General features: G+C 32.4%; 1 protein-coding gene across 1 annotated transcript in view; it reads right to left on the bottom strand.

Annotated features, from left to right (window-relative positions):
- LOC136849044 (major facilitator superfamily domain-containing protein 6-like) overlaps positions 1–17,931 on the bottom strand; it is a 725,072-nt gene that overhangs the window by 540,341 nt on the left and 166,800 nt on the right. The window contains exon 4 of the mRNA XM_067121936.1: positions 13,862–14,022. The gene's annotated coding sequence lies outside the window, so the exon portion shown is untranslated. The remainder of the gene's footprint in view (positions 1–13,861; positions 14,023–17,931) is intronic.

The raw sequence follows: 17,931 nt of genomic DNA on the forward strand, positions 1-17,931 counted from the left end.
TTAGCGTCAGACTGATGCCGTTCCTAACTCAAGTTCGAATTCTGGTGAGAATAGGCAGTTTCTTTCATAATAGTCTCAAAATTCCATTTCAGTGGTTTTCTTAAGGAATTAGTTAGATACCCAGAAGTTTTGCCTTGGGTCCAAGGCAATGATATATTTATATGGAACTGTTGAATGTGTGGGTAGACACCCACATATATACACACACACATATACAAATTTATATGCACTTAAATATACTTACACACACACACACACACACACACATATATATATATATATATATATATATATATATATATATATATATATATATATATATATATATATATGTGTGTGTGTGTGTGTGTGTGTGTGTGTGTGTGTAAGTATATTTAAGTAATTTCATGAGATTATTTCTTCAGCCTTGCAGAACTTCCATTACATTTAGTAACTACATTTTTCAACAAATACTTCGCGATAATTAATTACAACTAGCAAACAACCAAAAGGAGTCCTTTCGTGAAATAAAAATAGAAATTCCCACTCTGATATAAACAGAAAAAGGACCTGTTGACGCGGAATGTGCGAATTCCGCGAGAGACGAAAAAAAAAGAGGTTTTCGAATCGCCATATTGACTTGCAAATGAGACAGAGGGAATAGTAAACGCAACGACGCTAATGCCAAAACCAATAATATCTGCTGAGATTCACATACACACCAAAAAAATGTAACAAAATTTGCGCTGCAGTTTTGGTTCTCAGAGAGAGAGAGAGAGAGAGAGAGAGAGAGAGAGAGAGAGAGAGATTTTGTTGCTGGCAAGCTTTTGTTCCCATTCTTGTTGCTCTGTGGTTGAGTGAAGGAGTGATTTTTTGTTCCCTTGTCCATTCTAACCCTAGCCTCTGTTATATGATATGTTAATGTGTCCCACCTTATGTACAAGTACAGAAACTAACATATGACGGTGGGAGGATTATATTTGAAAAAGCCATACGAGTATTTGTAGAGAAAGAAAACCGGATTCTGTTTTCAAAGACCGTTTGAATCTTTGCTCCCTCTGAAAGATTTTGATCTTGGCATAACCAGTTCGTATTTAGTTTCCCGGTTCTGTTTACGGTTGCGTTTTAAGACAGCCGCTTGGTTTATGTGTTACTGTAGTCGTCTTCGAAGAGTTAGTCATTCCAGTGGAGCTGAACTCATAAACAAACAGGCTGTTCGGTAACGAGAGCAAATCATAAGCCTTCGCTGATAGTAGGGGGGGGGGAGGTTGGGGGCTGGCTCGTGACGGAGACAGGGGCTGTGTTGCTCGTAATCACTAAGACATTAAAATAAAATAATTTTATTTATTGTGTGCGTATCTGTACGTCCGTGTATGTCTACATTAACATATACTTTTTTGCCAATGATCAACTGCATATGTGTGGGACTCTCGCTGGAATCAAATAATTCGCGCCATTCTACATATGAAATTCATATCTCTACCTAATGTGAGTGCATCCTAAGTTTATTTAATAACGGCTAAGATGATTTTTACCCTGCCTTGTTTTTCTTAACGCGCTGTTTATGGCATTTAATATTTACAAAAATAAAATTTTAAAACTTTTTTTTATATTTTCACCATTGAAAATTCACTTACTGTATATTTCAAGTCCTGAAAATTCTTTTTCTGTATATTCCTACATGCCAAAAGTATCCTGTCTTTAGAAATCTCACTTCTTGCCTACCCTTCCACATTCACTCAAGCTTCAGGATTCTTCCCTCGTTTCCATTAGTGTCTTGGCTTTCCTAAAGGGTCCTCTATTTTCACTGTTGCTTATGGTTTCCTTATCTCTCTCTCTCCTCTCTGCCTAACTCTCCCTCTCTCCCTCTTCCGGTTACGAGTTGGGGTAAGGAGAGAGAGAGAGAGAGAGAGAGAGAGAGAGAGAGAGAGAGAGAGAGAGAGAGAGAGATCTGTATCTATTCGACCATCTCTGTCTTGCGTATCAAATTCTGTGTTCAACAATAGTCCACAAATTGGTTCTTCTAACTCGGAAACCTCTGCGGTCGTTTACTCACCTTCCGACGTGGACTTAGTGACATATATATACTATATATATATATATATATATATATATATATATATATATATATATATATATATATATATATATATATATATATATATATATATATAAATATATATATATATATATATATATATATATATATATATAAATATATATATATATATATATATATATATATATATATATATGTGTGTGTGTGTGTGTGTGTGTGTTACTATGCGCCATTTAAGTTGTTCTCTATGCCCCACATCTGGCTCTATTTTTAGTTGGAAATGTAATTATATAGAATCAGTACAACTGGGTGAAAATTGATAAATTTATGTTATGATAAAGGTTTTATTTATTCTCGTGACTGATACTAGAATGATTCACCAAAGTATTCATAAGCGTCTCAGAATAAAGTAATATGCGTTGTTGAGTTACGATGTTTTTTCTGTTTACCAGAAGGAATATTTTTTAGATTTCTTAGTTTTTGTTTCAAGTTGACAGATACTTAAGTAATAACATTCAAAGCCAATCTAAAAAGACCTCTTAGGAAATTCTTAAGTCTTAATTTAACCAGATGGTATAAATAATAATAAATTGGAAACTTCCCTTCTATGGTATCTCCTATATTTATTTCACTTGATATATATATTATCGTTCCTTTTTCTTAGTGACCTACGTAGACTTTTATGATTATTGTAAATCGTCTGGGTGAAAATTTAATAATGCTGTGAGAGGTATTGTAAGTATGCTTTACCAAAAGGAAAAATATCAACATGTATAATATCTCTTTCTGCCCACAAATGCCCTTACAAATTATAATTTCATCGAATTATAGATATGTTAGGATCTACCTATGCATACGCAATTGCAGTCGAGAATGTAATAGAGATAGAAAGATTGTTCGGGAACCTTTTTTTAGGAATGTAAATAATAACAGAAAGGCTGAAAAGCATGGTTTGACTTAATATTTGCTGCTAATATTTCGTGATTCCTTCTTTGTGAATGTAGCAAGAACATGATGTGCATGCATAATATTCTTGTGATTTCATAAGAATATGAGAGAGAGAGAGAGAGAGAGAGAGAGAGAGAGAGAGAGAGAGAGAGAGAGAGAGAGAGAGACTAGCCCCTTAAAAAAAGAACTGATAAATAGTATTCCTAAACCACTTAATCGTCTTAATTTTCATTCGTTTTGTATTATCTAATATTGATAAAAAAAGAGAAGATACAAAAGCACACACAAACCATTTTCAATCTATTGTTTGAAAATGCCAAAAACATCCGGTAATTAAAGTAAATGAAGGGAAGAAAGAAATAAAATAGTTAAATAGCGAAAGATTGTAAATGATGTAGGGCTTTTAGAGAAAATGCAACTAAGATAAGAACCCAACACATTTTAAACAAGTATAAAAGCCCTCTGCAAGCTCATACATCCGGCAATGTCAAACTCATATGGGCACATACATTTATAGACCAGAAATGGTTAGCTGTCAGGAACCAAACCAAATCTTACGAACTATGAGGAGGCAGTCTCCACTCAACTTCACTGCAGAAGTAATAATTATCAGGTCTGGTCATTAAGTTCTACAGTAATGGCATGCGGATTTCGATTTCTTAAGCATGGAACGTATGAAACAAGCTGAGCAATCCAACCCGCCCCCATAAAAATGTGCTCTGCTCTTCCAGAATGCTTTATTTCTATCTCCTTTAAAATACAACAGTTTGTTGTTGATCACTAGACCCCTCCCTTGGGATAAGTTTTACAAAACTTAGACGTTGCGTTTTTAGTGAGCGCGTTAACAACAGGCAACAGCAAACTAAGTGAACTGAAAAGAAAATAACTTGACTGGCGGAAGAAAATCTATTCATCGACCTTATGTCTGCTCATTAATAAAAGTCAGTATAAAATAAATGAGAGATACCATTTTTGTTAGCATTTGCTGTCAAAGATATGGGCCTTTCATATAATTCATTGATAGAAAGGAATTTTTTTGCATGATTAGCAATTAATAACTAATATGCAGGAGGATCCACATTGTATCGTTTTATTAATCAGACGTTTACCTGCCCAGGGTAACTTAAAGACCACTGATTCTAAACAAGATACAATCACCCATGTAAACAACTACTTTTGTAGTTCTTTTTTATAGCAGATATGGATGTTTCCAATCATTATGCTCTAGGCTCACTTTTTAAAGTACTGTTTGCATCTCAAGTACTTTAGTTTAATTCCAAAAGAGATCTGCATGAAATTATATGACAGTGCTGCAAAATAATATTAACAATTTGGTAAGCATTATTTGGTATGACTCACAAAATCTGGCTTGAAACCGAGTGGGCAACACACAAATGGAAATGTAATTTTCTTAAACACATTACCTCACCATTTTGAATACGTTGTATTAGATTACTCACGAATATCGAGTAACAGACCATACAAAATGAATGTTAAAGTTCTTATAAAAACAAATATACCACGCCTTTACCTTTAACAGCATTGTGGAATCTCGGAGAATTTTGGCTGAGATTAACAGAAAAGCGTTTCTAGTTTTCTTAATATAAGTTCGCGAGGACCTGGGAGAGGGACACCCTCCGTTGTTTTCCATTACTGTTCTTTGTGATCAAACTTTGGTGGCAAATATCACGCAGCTGAACTTTCTTCCATAACCAGACTTTTCGGAAACTGGAGAAAAACAACTTCGATATTTTTCTGTGTGTGTTTATATGACACCATATATATTATAAAAAAATTCTGTGTCCGTTGTATTCATTTATAATCAAACATAAAAAAACTTATTTATAATCAAACATAAAAACTTGCTTTAGAAAGCTTGATTTTCATTTGAAAGTTTTTTACACGTGTTTTATATGTTTTTTAAAATAATTTTAAAAAAATCTATATTAATATAAATATTAAGTTAACCTCTTCATATCAACTAGGACATAAAAACATATCCATGTTAACATGGATATGTTTTTATGTGATTTTATCTTAATAACATTATGCAGATTAATATTTAATATTTCTAATAGATCCCTTGAAAATTAACCCCATACCAGTTAACCTTATAAAGATAAACAAAAAGAAGGAAGATGGAGCAATGAATGTTAACATGGATATGGTAATATAGAAGAGGTTCATTTGTCAAGGAATTTGGAAGTAAATGTAGCGATGACGGTTAAATGATACAAAGAAAAGGCAGCAGGGTATGTAGTAAAAAATTTGTAAGTGAATTACTGAAGTGTCCACTGGAGTCAAGTTATGTACAAGGGACAACTGAAACAAACCCATTTCATGAATAGGAAGTGTGGAAGTTGAACGAGAATTGAAGAAGAAACATTTCAAGGAGCGAATATTAATGTAGTATAGTTGAATTAAGAAGGATCAAAGGGTAGGATATGCAGAGAAATATCAAACATATATTAAAACGGTTAATGCTGACAGATCCAAGGGGCCTCATAATTCAGCAGTGAAAGTGCAGAATTCGCACTTGTCACCACCGATTTTTTTTTTTGAGCCTGTGAGTCAGAAATTTGTACAGTATATATATATATATATATATATATATATATATATATATATATATATATATACATACATAATAATTTACATACCAAGTGTACACACACATAAATATATACAAAGCTATATAATATATATATATATATACATATATATTTATATATATAAATAATATTTCTAAAGTATTTACCAATAGTATATACATAAGATAATAATTTACTTGACTATTTATCCATCAAGTGTACTGAGCACTGAAAGCAAATCCTTCTATGGGACAAAGCTTGAAGAGGAATACATATACATGTCTATACACATACATACATACATACATATATATTTATATATATAAATGAATATTTCTAAAGTATTTCACAATGTTATATACACACATCATATATATATATATATATATATATATATATATATATATATATATATATATATATATATATATTAGGTGCGTGTATGTGTTTATATAACCATTTGAAATACTTTAGAAACATTCATTGAAAAAGAAATATGGTATTATAACTGAAACATGAGAACGGCAAGCATCATATTTCGCATAGTGTCTTCTCCCCTTTTCGAACAATAATTACTTAGTTAGCAAACAAGAGAGAAATGTATACATGGAATTTCTGAATGACAAGAGAATTATTGGATATATACTGTAGAGTTCGTTACGTTCCGCAATATCTAGAATATAACGAACGTTCATCTTTTTTCAAGATATGATACAAAATTATATGGCCGGACTTAACTGGTTGTTATGACCACTGTGAGAGATTCATATTGTTTGTTAACTTCATTAAAAGGGTTTCGAGTATTTGATCTTTGAAACGACACGTACTTCAGTATCCAATTTCCGATGCATCCATTTTTATACCTTGGTTGGTGTTACTTATATTAAAATTGGGGGAATTTTGATTTGCGTACAGGAAAAGAATGTAGATTTTGCTGGATTTTTCGATTATCACGTTCATGAGAAGTTTTCATTTATTTCTTCATTTTTCTCATGTACACAGTGTTGCTCCCAAATTATTTTAAATTCCGTACCTGGGAGATCAAAATTTTGAGAAATGGCCAAAGATTCATTTACTTATCAAAAAAGTTTCCAATGTTGGCTAATGTTTACATTTTTTTATTATTTGATGAGTAAGACAAATCGTGAGGTAATCGATTTCACTGACCATTCCTTAACTTGTCAGGACGCTTCAGGGCGAGATTAAAAGTTGAACAAATTTATAACCATGAATATTCTTAGTTTTCCTTTTATTTTTTTTAAACTTGTATTAATGAAAATATTGCAATAATCGAAAAATGAGAGAGTGATTTCTGTATTTATTTGCATGGCCTTTATTGCCCGTCAGTATTAAATATCAGTATCCAATTTTTGTTACATTTTTCTCGCACGGTACTCATCATCTGACAATCTTCCCATAACATGGTACTTCAATCTTCCCAAAACATGGTACTTCGGAAATCAAACTGAAAAAGTTTCTCAAGGATAGATTACTTCAAACGCTGCTGTGTCAAATAACGAAAAGAATTAACTGGCAAAGCAACTTCCTCTGTTTTTGTTTCTCATAGCAGTATTATCTAAGCTGTCTCAATCTTCGAAGTGTAAAATACGTTTTGCAGGCTCTCTTATGCTCTCTCTTCCCCTTCTCTTTATTTATCTACCTGTGTTTTATAATGCCGACCAACTAAATGTAATTTTGAAAAGCGCACCACAAAGGAAAACGTTCGGAAAATTGCACCATATTATATTTCCTTTTTACTGCTGAGTCCGGATTTCAGCAGACAAGGATATAAGGAACTGATTGTTCTGGTCTGAAATGTTATCATCTTTCCTGGTTTATTATGGATCTATTTCTATAGTTTCATATAGCATATGCGAAAGAAAATTTGTTCGAAATGATAAAACAAAAACAAAAGGTAGATCGCTTCATTATTCTTAAATAAGCATGCATGTATGTATGTACGTATGTGTGTATATATATATAAATTATATATATAAATATATAATATATATATATTTTATATATATATATATATATATATATATATATATGTATATATAGTATATATATACAGTATATATTAGTAATTTGATGGGTTCGGAAACCAGACCCAGTACCCTTTTTAATACTGGCATGCTGGGAAGATAAAGAAAAAAGGTCAGCCCTAAAAAGTGGACAGAGATAGACCCGAAGCATAAAGGGTGGAAATTGAAAGTATCAAGGAAAGAAGCAGAGGAAGAGGAAGAAGAAGAGAAGGAAGAAAGATAGCAGGAGGAAGAAGAGGAGAAGGAGGAGAGATAAAAAGGAAGAATAAATCATAAAACGTAAACCAACCGCAAAATACTTGTTTTCTTATATAAACTGTATAAGGCATGGAGACCTAAAGTTATATCTAAGTAGAAATTGATACGGATTGTGGTCAGTGGAGCCAGAAAACTTCATGAATTGCAAAGAGAAAGGGAAGAGCAGTGCGATGATCACTGTCTTAGGAATACCTGTTCCATTCTTGAACCGAGGTTTAAAGGCGCGTGGATCCAACAGGTGAAAATTTATATAACTTTCAAGCCGTGTGTATGTGCGTGTTTGTATGTTTGTTTGTTTGCGCGCATTGCTGATTTAATGAAGAGCCGTTCAAATAAATGTAACATATGTGGAGTAAAAATCAATACCACATATATAAGGGAAATAATTGGTGGTCTCAACAGCAAAACTTCTTGAATAAAGTCCTGCAAAATTTTTGAAATTCTGCTATTTACCACATAGAAGTCGTCTTTACCGAGGATTACAAGCAAGGTAAGAGGTATATTAATGATTTATTTGCGAAATTTGGCATCCATAAACATCAAGAACACCTTACCAACCATTGTTCACAAGCTTAATACACGTCATTGAATTAGTTTAGTGGCCCTTCAATTCTAAATTTCAATTTTCTGTTTTGCACGGCTTTTCAAGTATGTATGTATGTATGTGTGTACATATATATATATATATATATATATATATATATATATATATATATATATATATATATATATATATATATATATATATATATATATCATGATTCCTGTTCCATCTTTTCAGTCACGCACATATACATACATAAACACACAAATTTATGTGTGTATTTATGTGTATATGTGCGTGTGATTGAAAATGGAACAGGAATCAGGCGAAAGCAGCATTAACTAAATATTTCCCTTGATTTTTTACTTATATATCAGAATAAGATTTAAAACGGAACACAGCTGCTGAGCGTCTGGAACTAAATTACATATGATATATTGATCAGATGTAAAATATTAAACAGTCAAAGACATACAGGTTACCCATACGCGTTCACAAACTGACCTTTACGATACCAGCTCTAGATCTCGAACCTTATTAGTTCTTTCTCTTACTTATTCATTTGTTCATTATTTTACCATTAATCCATCTCTACCTATAGTTAACATTTTGTGCTAATCTTCTCTCTTTTTCACAAAAAGGAGTATTGCGATTTTTGCAATTTATATCGGAGCAGACAAGATTATCTTTATGGAATCCCGTAAACTAATCGCGTGCTACGTCCCAAACAACGTTTCTATCTATTTCCTAATAATCTTCTCCCATCCAGTTATATAATTTCGTATAGCGGAAATTATTCACCTTCTCACTTCTATTAACAATCTGAGATCAAACGTTTGATGAAAAAGAAATTCAATCTCTCCCTTCCATCAACACTCTAGGATCGCAGAATTTACATTGCAAATCCGCTTCTTAAAAAATGAGGCGTTTTGACCAAATATCTGAAGCTTTATTATTCATCCCGGTTATTCAGATTTAAATTATATATTTATTCATGCCCATTTGAAAAAAAGAATAGTTTGTTTTTCTATTTTTTTTTTTTTACACCGAGATAGGATGATTTACTTATGTGATCACTGATGAGGTTTAATTTAACTTTTTACCAGATAATCTTCCTTAACTGCAAGATGCTCCTTGACGTTCTTTTATTTCCGTAAGTTATTTAGACAAATGTTTTATTCAACTAAATGAGAGACCTTTCTCGTTTCAGGTGGTTTTCTTACTCTCAGTAAACCACCAATAAGAATATGAGTTTCTCCGAAAAACTCTTTAATCGTAGTTAGGTTCTTAATCTTTCAGACGTTTCATATGGAAGACGCATTTATATCAAAATGAAATTCTTATCAAAACCCGACACCCGTAATACACATTTTTTTCCTATTCAGAGGTAAAATAAATAACAATACTGTAACAAAAGACAGACTTGGAGGGGTCAAGTTGCTTCAAGAATTTAGAAAATTGCAAACACGCAAAAATCTCTTTGTGAGCCTTCAAATTACTATGTGAGATACTCCTATGCTCGTTTGACTTTTACTGTGATAAAAATAACATTGGCTTCGAAGGATTGTTAAAAAATTAAAAACGAAATCAATTCATTCATGTACATTATCGTAATAAAATAATTTTGCCACAATATAATTGACAATTTAAACGCAGACCCCCAATAAAATAACAAATATAATTTATATGGAATCAGCCTTCAAGTTCTGTGTTAATTTATCACTGTGAAAGGAATAGCGTTAACTCTTACCAAGTCAAATAACAGTAACAAATTATATGAATTATGTATTTTCAAGGTTTCGTCATTTGTTAAAGCTTCATACACAGAATGAATGATTTCGAATGGACTGATATTTTGCTATTAAGAGGAACTCGTTTCATCTATCGATAAAGATTTTTGCATGGCTGTTATGACCAAGTAAAATAAAACCCTCAACTAAACTGGCTTTAAAACTTAGAATAATATTTTTAGTGAAAGAATAAAAAAAAGATACTTATGAAATGCATGGAATATATGGCCACAGATAATCAATCTGAATGAATAATTTGGAAAATAATAAAAAAATGAACAAGAATAAGAGAGTGTTCCTGCGAGCACCTCAGTAAGATTAGAATAAGAAATATTAAGAAAAATCCTCTTAAGCAACAACAAAATTTTCTGATTCTGTTTACTATTGAGAAGAAATGTATCTTGGAACATTTTCTGTTATATAATAAGAACATCTTTCTACGTAAAGCACTTCAATGTATGTGCATATATATATATATATATATATATATATATATATATATATATATATATATATATATATATATATATATATATATATATATATATATATACATATATATATATATATTGCATATATATATATATATATATATATGATCATCAATTTGTTACCCACCCATGATGTCATATATATATACTATATAAATGCAACATGAATTTCTGAAGAATATTTTCAGTACAAAAATGAATATGAACCCTATAATTATTTTCATTATATTCTGTCTCTCCAAAACATTCAGTGACAAATCGCACAATTTTTCGAGGAAAAGAAATTAATTTTACATGGAGGAAAAAAAAAACAATCACACCTGCCACAAACAAACAGAAAGTGTAGGTTTTAATCACAATATGGAAAATGAAAATGCCGAGAGTGAAATATGTGAACTGTAATAAAAAAAATGTTTCCGAATCCAGTATTGACTTGCAAATGAGGCGGAGGGAACTGTAGAGTTCTGACGACAGTAACGAAGCCAATGTCAAAGCCAATAACATCTGCAGAATTATCAATGCAATGACAAATATATTAAAATCTACTGTGCCTTATATATATATATATATATATATATATATATATATATATATATATATATATATATATATATATATATATATATATATATATATTATATATATATGTGTGTGTGTGTGTGTGTGTGTGTGTGTGTGTGTGTGTATGTATGTAAATATACCTATAATATATATATATATATATATATATATATATATATATATATATATATATATATATATATATATATATATATATATATATATATATATATATATATATATATATTACTGTACATAATATATATGTATAGATATGTGTGTATATATAGTCATTCGTAATAGGCTTAAATAAGACAGCATGGTTTAGAATCCAGATCCTTTAATTTACAAAGCACAATCTTTCGAAGACGTACAGTCTTCTTCCTCAGGCACCCAGTCTCTTCTCTTACAGAAAAGACACTTACGTAAACACTTACAAGATAGGGATGACGACAGGGTTGATTACTGGGGCCTACAGGGTTTGCAGCCTAAAGTATGAGGACCAAGAGCTTGAATATCTATACGTTTCTTTAAAAAAAAAAGGGGGGGGTTGGGATATCTGACTCGCTGGTGGGGCAAAGGCTAGGAAACCCTAGTATGGGGAAAGGTGCCAAAACAAAGACAGAGTAAACAATAAAAATACGATCGTTTTCCAAACGATGACATTATTCTGGATTTAAACAAGAAACTGAAATATATTATTTAGAGTTGTCAGGAACGATAAAACATTAGGAATAAGGTAAGCAGAAATAAAATACCGTAAAAGGGAGGATAAGACGGGCGGGGTTTACCTAGCAACTTGTTGGACAAACACTGCTGGAATTATAAGCAAAACATCGACTGGAAAAATAAAGATTTTATATATAACAACAAGGATAAAACAGCGAGGGTGGTCGTAGAGAACGCCTTCATTAACTCCGATGAAAAAACGGTGGAAGGCAACGTTGGAATAATTTTGAGGAAAAATCACTTGCGAGATAATATACCAGAATCCTAATAAGATAAACAAAGATGGGCAGTGAGGGGTTAATCTCGAACATCAAAAGATTAAACACAAGACCACGGGGAGTAAGAAGAATGCTGAAAAGTGCAGGCGGAGGTGAAGATCAATGGTCGGTTTATGCCAGGGATCAGGAAAAGTAAACAACAGATGCTGGGAGGAGCACATACATATATAACAAGGGAGCTGTTATCTCCTCAGTGCATCAGTGCCTGATGAAGAAGATCGCATTTCTTAGAAAGCTTGTTTTTGTAAATTATAGAATCTGGGATCTAAACCATCCCGTCTTATTGAAGCCTTCTACAAGTAACATGAATATACACACACACACACACACACACACACACACACACACACACACACACACACACACACACACACATATATATATATATATATATATATATATATATATATATATATATATATATATATATATATATATATATATATATATATAAACCATCCAGTCTTATTGAAGTATATAATATAATATATATAGACAGTGATGCTGGATGGTTATTTTTTAGACTATATACTGTATATTATACAGTATATCTATTATATATATATATATATATATATATATATATATATCCCAACGTAATTTATTTCTGTTCCACACGTGATTGTGTGTTGATGATTTCTATCTTATTCACTCAGAAGGGATAATTCAGTGTCTATGCTTGGATCAGGAAGTTGGGAGAAAACTCGCTGGTATGCAAGCAGTTAGCTTGCCCAGGTAATTCCTTTGCTCTCAGGTTCCAACTTCTTTTAGACTTGTATGGCCCATGGGTAACATAGAGACCTATCCCAACGTGAGTCAGAAATTTATTTCTGTTCCACACGTGATTGTGTGTTGATGATTTCTATATATATATATATATATATATATATATATATATATATATACATATATATATATATATATAATATATATAGTGTATATATACAGACACACACACAGATATATACATACATACATATATACATACATACATATATATATATATATATATATATATATATATATATATATATATATATATATATATATATATATATATATATATATACCCTTTGCATCGTTGTTTCTAAACAAGGCAGAGGTTTGAATCCCAAGAGGATTTAATGACATTAGATGCCACAGAGACTGGTTTCGCTTAAGAAATCTTCGATCATACTGTAAAGGTGGGATCTCCACTGTTAGCAGTGCCTCTGTTCTACCAGAGTAATTCCCTAGTTCACTGGTTAAAGGACAGACGTCGTACTCGGAGGGAGATAAAACACCTAATATGGTCGCCTTCTGCTACCAACTCTAGCCAAGTAGGATGCTTGGGCAGGCTGTCACGAAGCAGAACCCTTGCCTAAACCGGGAAATGCCAAAGTCCTGCACTTGTGAAAATGGATAATGTCCTTGGAGAAATGGTTGGCAAACCGATCTTATCAATACTGCTTGTGAACCAAATCGTAACGTTATAGGTCTGTTATCAAATATGCAGATAGTTGTCAACCAAACCTGACAGAGCTCAAAGCTTCACCATGAGCCTATGGTTAGTATGTCCAAAAACAAAGTTGAAGAGTGAAAGGCCTACCTACGGGAGTCTTGAACTCAGCGATGCCTTGCAGCCTTACAATTCTTTCAGCAGCATCTTCAGCTTTGTCTCATGAACCATTACACCTGCCAATCGTTGTTAGTGATACCGCATAAGCACGGCCTTGTCCAACTTGTGCCTCAACCAGGACACTGTCTTACCTGCAAATGAGCAAAAAAAATATTAACTAAGATCATTAGCTAAGATAAATATTAGCTAATATTTACTGTGATACTTAAAGCGCAGTATGTACATGACTAGAGTTCACAGTATCAATTTTTATGGTAAAAATGGCCTATTACGCACATCCTGACATTCTTGACCTGTCCAAAGCACTATGTAAATTCATCAAAAATGCATAAGACCTAAAGCACTTTTCTAATGGTTATTGTAGGACTATAATAATTATTATACTATAACTTTATTTACAAGCATTACGTTAACAATAAAATTGATATAGCAATTGTAGAAAATGCATGTCTTTGTATCAGCCTCATTATATCTGGTGGAAAACCAGAAAGAAACGAAGCTAAACCACATTTTTCTAAATGTACTTTTTTCAAACAATACTAAACAACGTTCTTTTCTCATGCTACACAGTACTGTACACTACTTTATATGTAAACCATATAATAAAGAACTTCTGATGGCTGTATTTTCATGCCACAGGTCATGTTCACTCGAAAGCGTACTTTTGCACTGGTTTGGGCACCGTCCTTAACATTAAGATTCATACCAAAAAAATTGCATGTAAAATAATACAACTGCACTCTAACGCTTGAGGCACTTTTTCAATCTTCTAAATGGTATGCACTCTAATGTACATTACTGTATTGTGCCTTTATTACAAACAATTAACACTGAAAGTTACGCCACAAAACAACATTACCGTAAACTCCTAAAACTGTGGGTAGTGGAATCTGCAAAGTGAAGCTGCATTCCCATGGGCGTATTTAGTTCACACAACACAGAACATCTTAAATTTTCTTCTTTTACAGCAGTTCAAAGCCAATGTACCGTAGTACTGCAAGTGTAGTAGTTCTGTACAGTACTTTATATATAAAAACCCTGATAAACATCTAAAGTTGGTTTTCCACGTTATAGTTTACAGTGGTGTCTGGTCTTTTCACAAACAGCTTTATACATGAAAAAAAGCACACGAACATACAGTAATGCTTTTAGCACTTTTTCACATATTGCAATCTGTGGCAGTGTATATTACTGACCCTTTATTGTAAAAGCTCAGAATAAACAATTAAGTGCAACATTTCCAAATAATACATGTTATAATCTTATAGATAAAAACTTTTTGCAAATAAGCTAAATAACATACATGTGCAGTTTAAATCCTTGAATATGACTGGTCTTTTCACAGTCGACTCTTTCACTGAAGGCGGAGAAGCTTTCCTCATTATAACTACGACAAAACTACAGCCATCTCTTAAAGAGTTATTGATCGCCCACATTCCCTTCACATGACTTTTTTGTCTCACCCCATCACTTCACTCTATCCGGTCAAAGGAGTGAACTCGTAAGTACTTACACTATTATTTAAACCTTTTAAAAATTATCTAAGAATTGTTGTGCGTCGTTGTTTTAAAGGAGATCGTTCATCTCCACTGGGAGAGAACCAAGATCGGCATCTCCAGGCCATAAATAATAAAATTCTACTGTAAGCTTCTGTAACGCCTGTGTTCCAGTTTTTCTTCCAGATGATTCCAAAAAAGTGGTCAGGGAGGAATTCCGGTTTATTGCTCTATGGCAGTGGTTCTTAACTGCTGGTTCATGAAGAACTAGTGGTCCATGGTGACATTTCGGGTGGTCCACAAGACTTTCACTATATTTGGTAACGTCATGGAGGATGGTACATTTATATTGAAATTTACTGAAATGCAGCAAGAACAATTTGATACAGATAAATAACTGACCATTCACTGTATGGTATTATTCCTATTCAAAAAATATAGCGACAATCTACAGCTTGTAATTCTTGTGTACCGTACTATATATTCCAATACAAGATGTTTATTGTCTATGCTTTATTTATCTTTACTAAAAATAAATGATCCACGATATTTTTTTTTATTTGGCTCGTGGTCTGTGACCTGAAACGAGTTGGGAACCAATGCTAACGTATTGTCCGATTTATTTCTTTTGGGATTTGTACTTATTTACTTATTTTAGCATGCTATCTCAGAACTTTTCAATCCTCTTGAAATCATTTGCTGGCTCAAGGTAAAGCATTTGCTCAATTCATTTCAAACTATTCGTACTTTTTTGTGCCCTGATGTATTTATGAGGGACTGAGCATTTTCTCAGCAATCTGTCTCCCCTTCTATTTATACTTTAGCCGAAGAGACACCACCATATCATTTATGTCTTTGACCTTCAACCACCCTCTTGTATTCATTTACCCTCTAAAATTGTTTTTCTTCTTCTATCAACTCTGATATTGATTTCGCTCCTGAATGGGAATTAGTTGTTCCATTTGCTTTTATCATTATAAAAGAATGAGCAGTATTTCCGATAGGAATTTTCCAAACTTGCTCAAACAAAATCTAAAATTTAAAGTGTTTCAAACAAGAGCGCTACGCTGATGAAAGAACATCTAGGTATCAACATCAGAATTATCGAGAGAGAGAGAGAGAGAGAGAGAGAGAGAGAGAGAGAGAGAGAGGAGGCTTCTACTGTACAAATATGTTTGAGTGTTTACAATAAAGAAAATAATGGTCAGTTCATAGATGGGTTCAGTTACAAAGTATTTACAAGACTCATCTGTAGTGTAGGAGAGATAAAGCATTCCCATTTAAAACATACCCATACATAAATGGAGAAAGACAAGCTGCTATGGCTACAATATAATTTATAACTTTTGCAGGATATTAAACGGAGGCTTTGGAATGTTTAAATGTTAACCATGTCATTCAAAGAGAATCTTTTCTATCATTAAAAGCTGAAAGATTGTGCTGCTGCTATTTAGACATAATTAAGTTTATGAACTATTTAACAAAGAAATAATACTAATAATTTCCATGATTTGTCAGTAACTGCAGATGACTTTTGTAAAGACATTTTCCCCCATTAAGACTTAATAATATGTAACGGTATTATTATTATTATTACTATTATTATTTATCTATTCATTTTATTTTAATGGAAAAATAAAACGTAACAGCACATCAACTTCTTGCAAAACATGGCCAGGATTTTTGAAGCATAAGTATATCAAAGCAAGAGCGAACAAACACGGAAAACTTTCTAATCCTTTCTCATCTCTTATGCTTTACTAAATCAAAGCTATTTTGCTTCTTGGAAATCATATTGAGATTTTATATTTCTTTAGAGGTTCTGTATAGTGCTCACTTCCCATTATCCTAGAATTTTCTTACATATTAGCTTTTTGTGTCTTTTTCGACAGTGAATGGATTACTCCTTGGCCAAAGGACGTGATTACATTTCTCCCTTGTTTTTAACATTCATTTCATCACAGATTCTTGTCTTTGGATGAAATAAAATGTTGGTATTTAGCAATATATAACGATGTCGTTTAAAGTCAGACGTGCATTTGATTTTCAACATTTGTTGATGAATAAATTAGAATGGGAAAATGTTTTTAAGCCATACAATTTTCATAATTGTGGTTCTAGGAACATGGTGAGTATCAGAATGTCCTTAGTTTTGGCACAATGACCAGAACTACCAATAAACAAACTATAAAAAAAAATTTGGTAAAATTGCTAATAATATGAGTGGTATCATATCATCGGTTGCAAGTTGAATATGAGTGGTATCATATTATCGGTTGCAAGTGACCATGAGACTGGCAGAATTTCAGTGCCTCTGCTAAAGTGATCATGAACGGCGGATGCTAGTCAGTCCTCTCATCTAAGATTTATGCTTTGGAGCTTAGGGAATGTGTGAAGGACATTTTTTTTATGAGTTAAGGAAATGGGCATTATTAGTAAGCCTTCGACATACTCCAAATATAAACTCAGTTTGTCGATTCTAATATCTAAGGAAAATAAATCGCCATGGAAATCACATTCACAATCACCTCTAAAAGTAAATTA

This window comes from Macrobrachium rosenbergii, chromosome 20, assembly GCF_040412425.1.
Source record: "Macrobrachium rosenbergii isolate ZJJX-2024 chromosome 20, ASM4041242v1, whole genome shotgun sequence".
Taxonomy (NCBI): Eukaryota; Metazoa; Arthropoda; class Malacostraca; order Decapoda; family Palaemonidae; genus Macrobrachium; species Macrobrachium rosenbergii.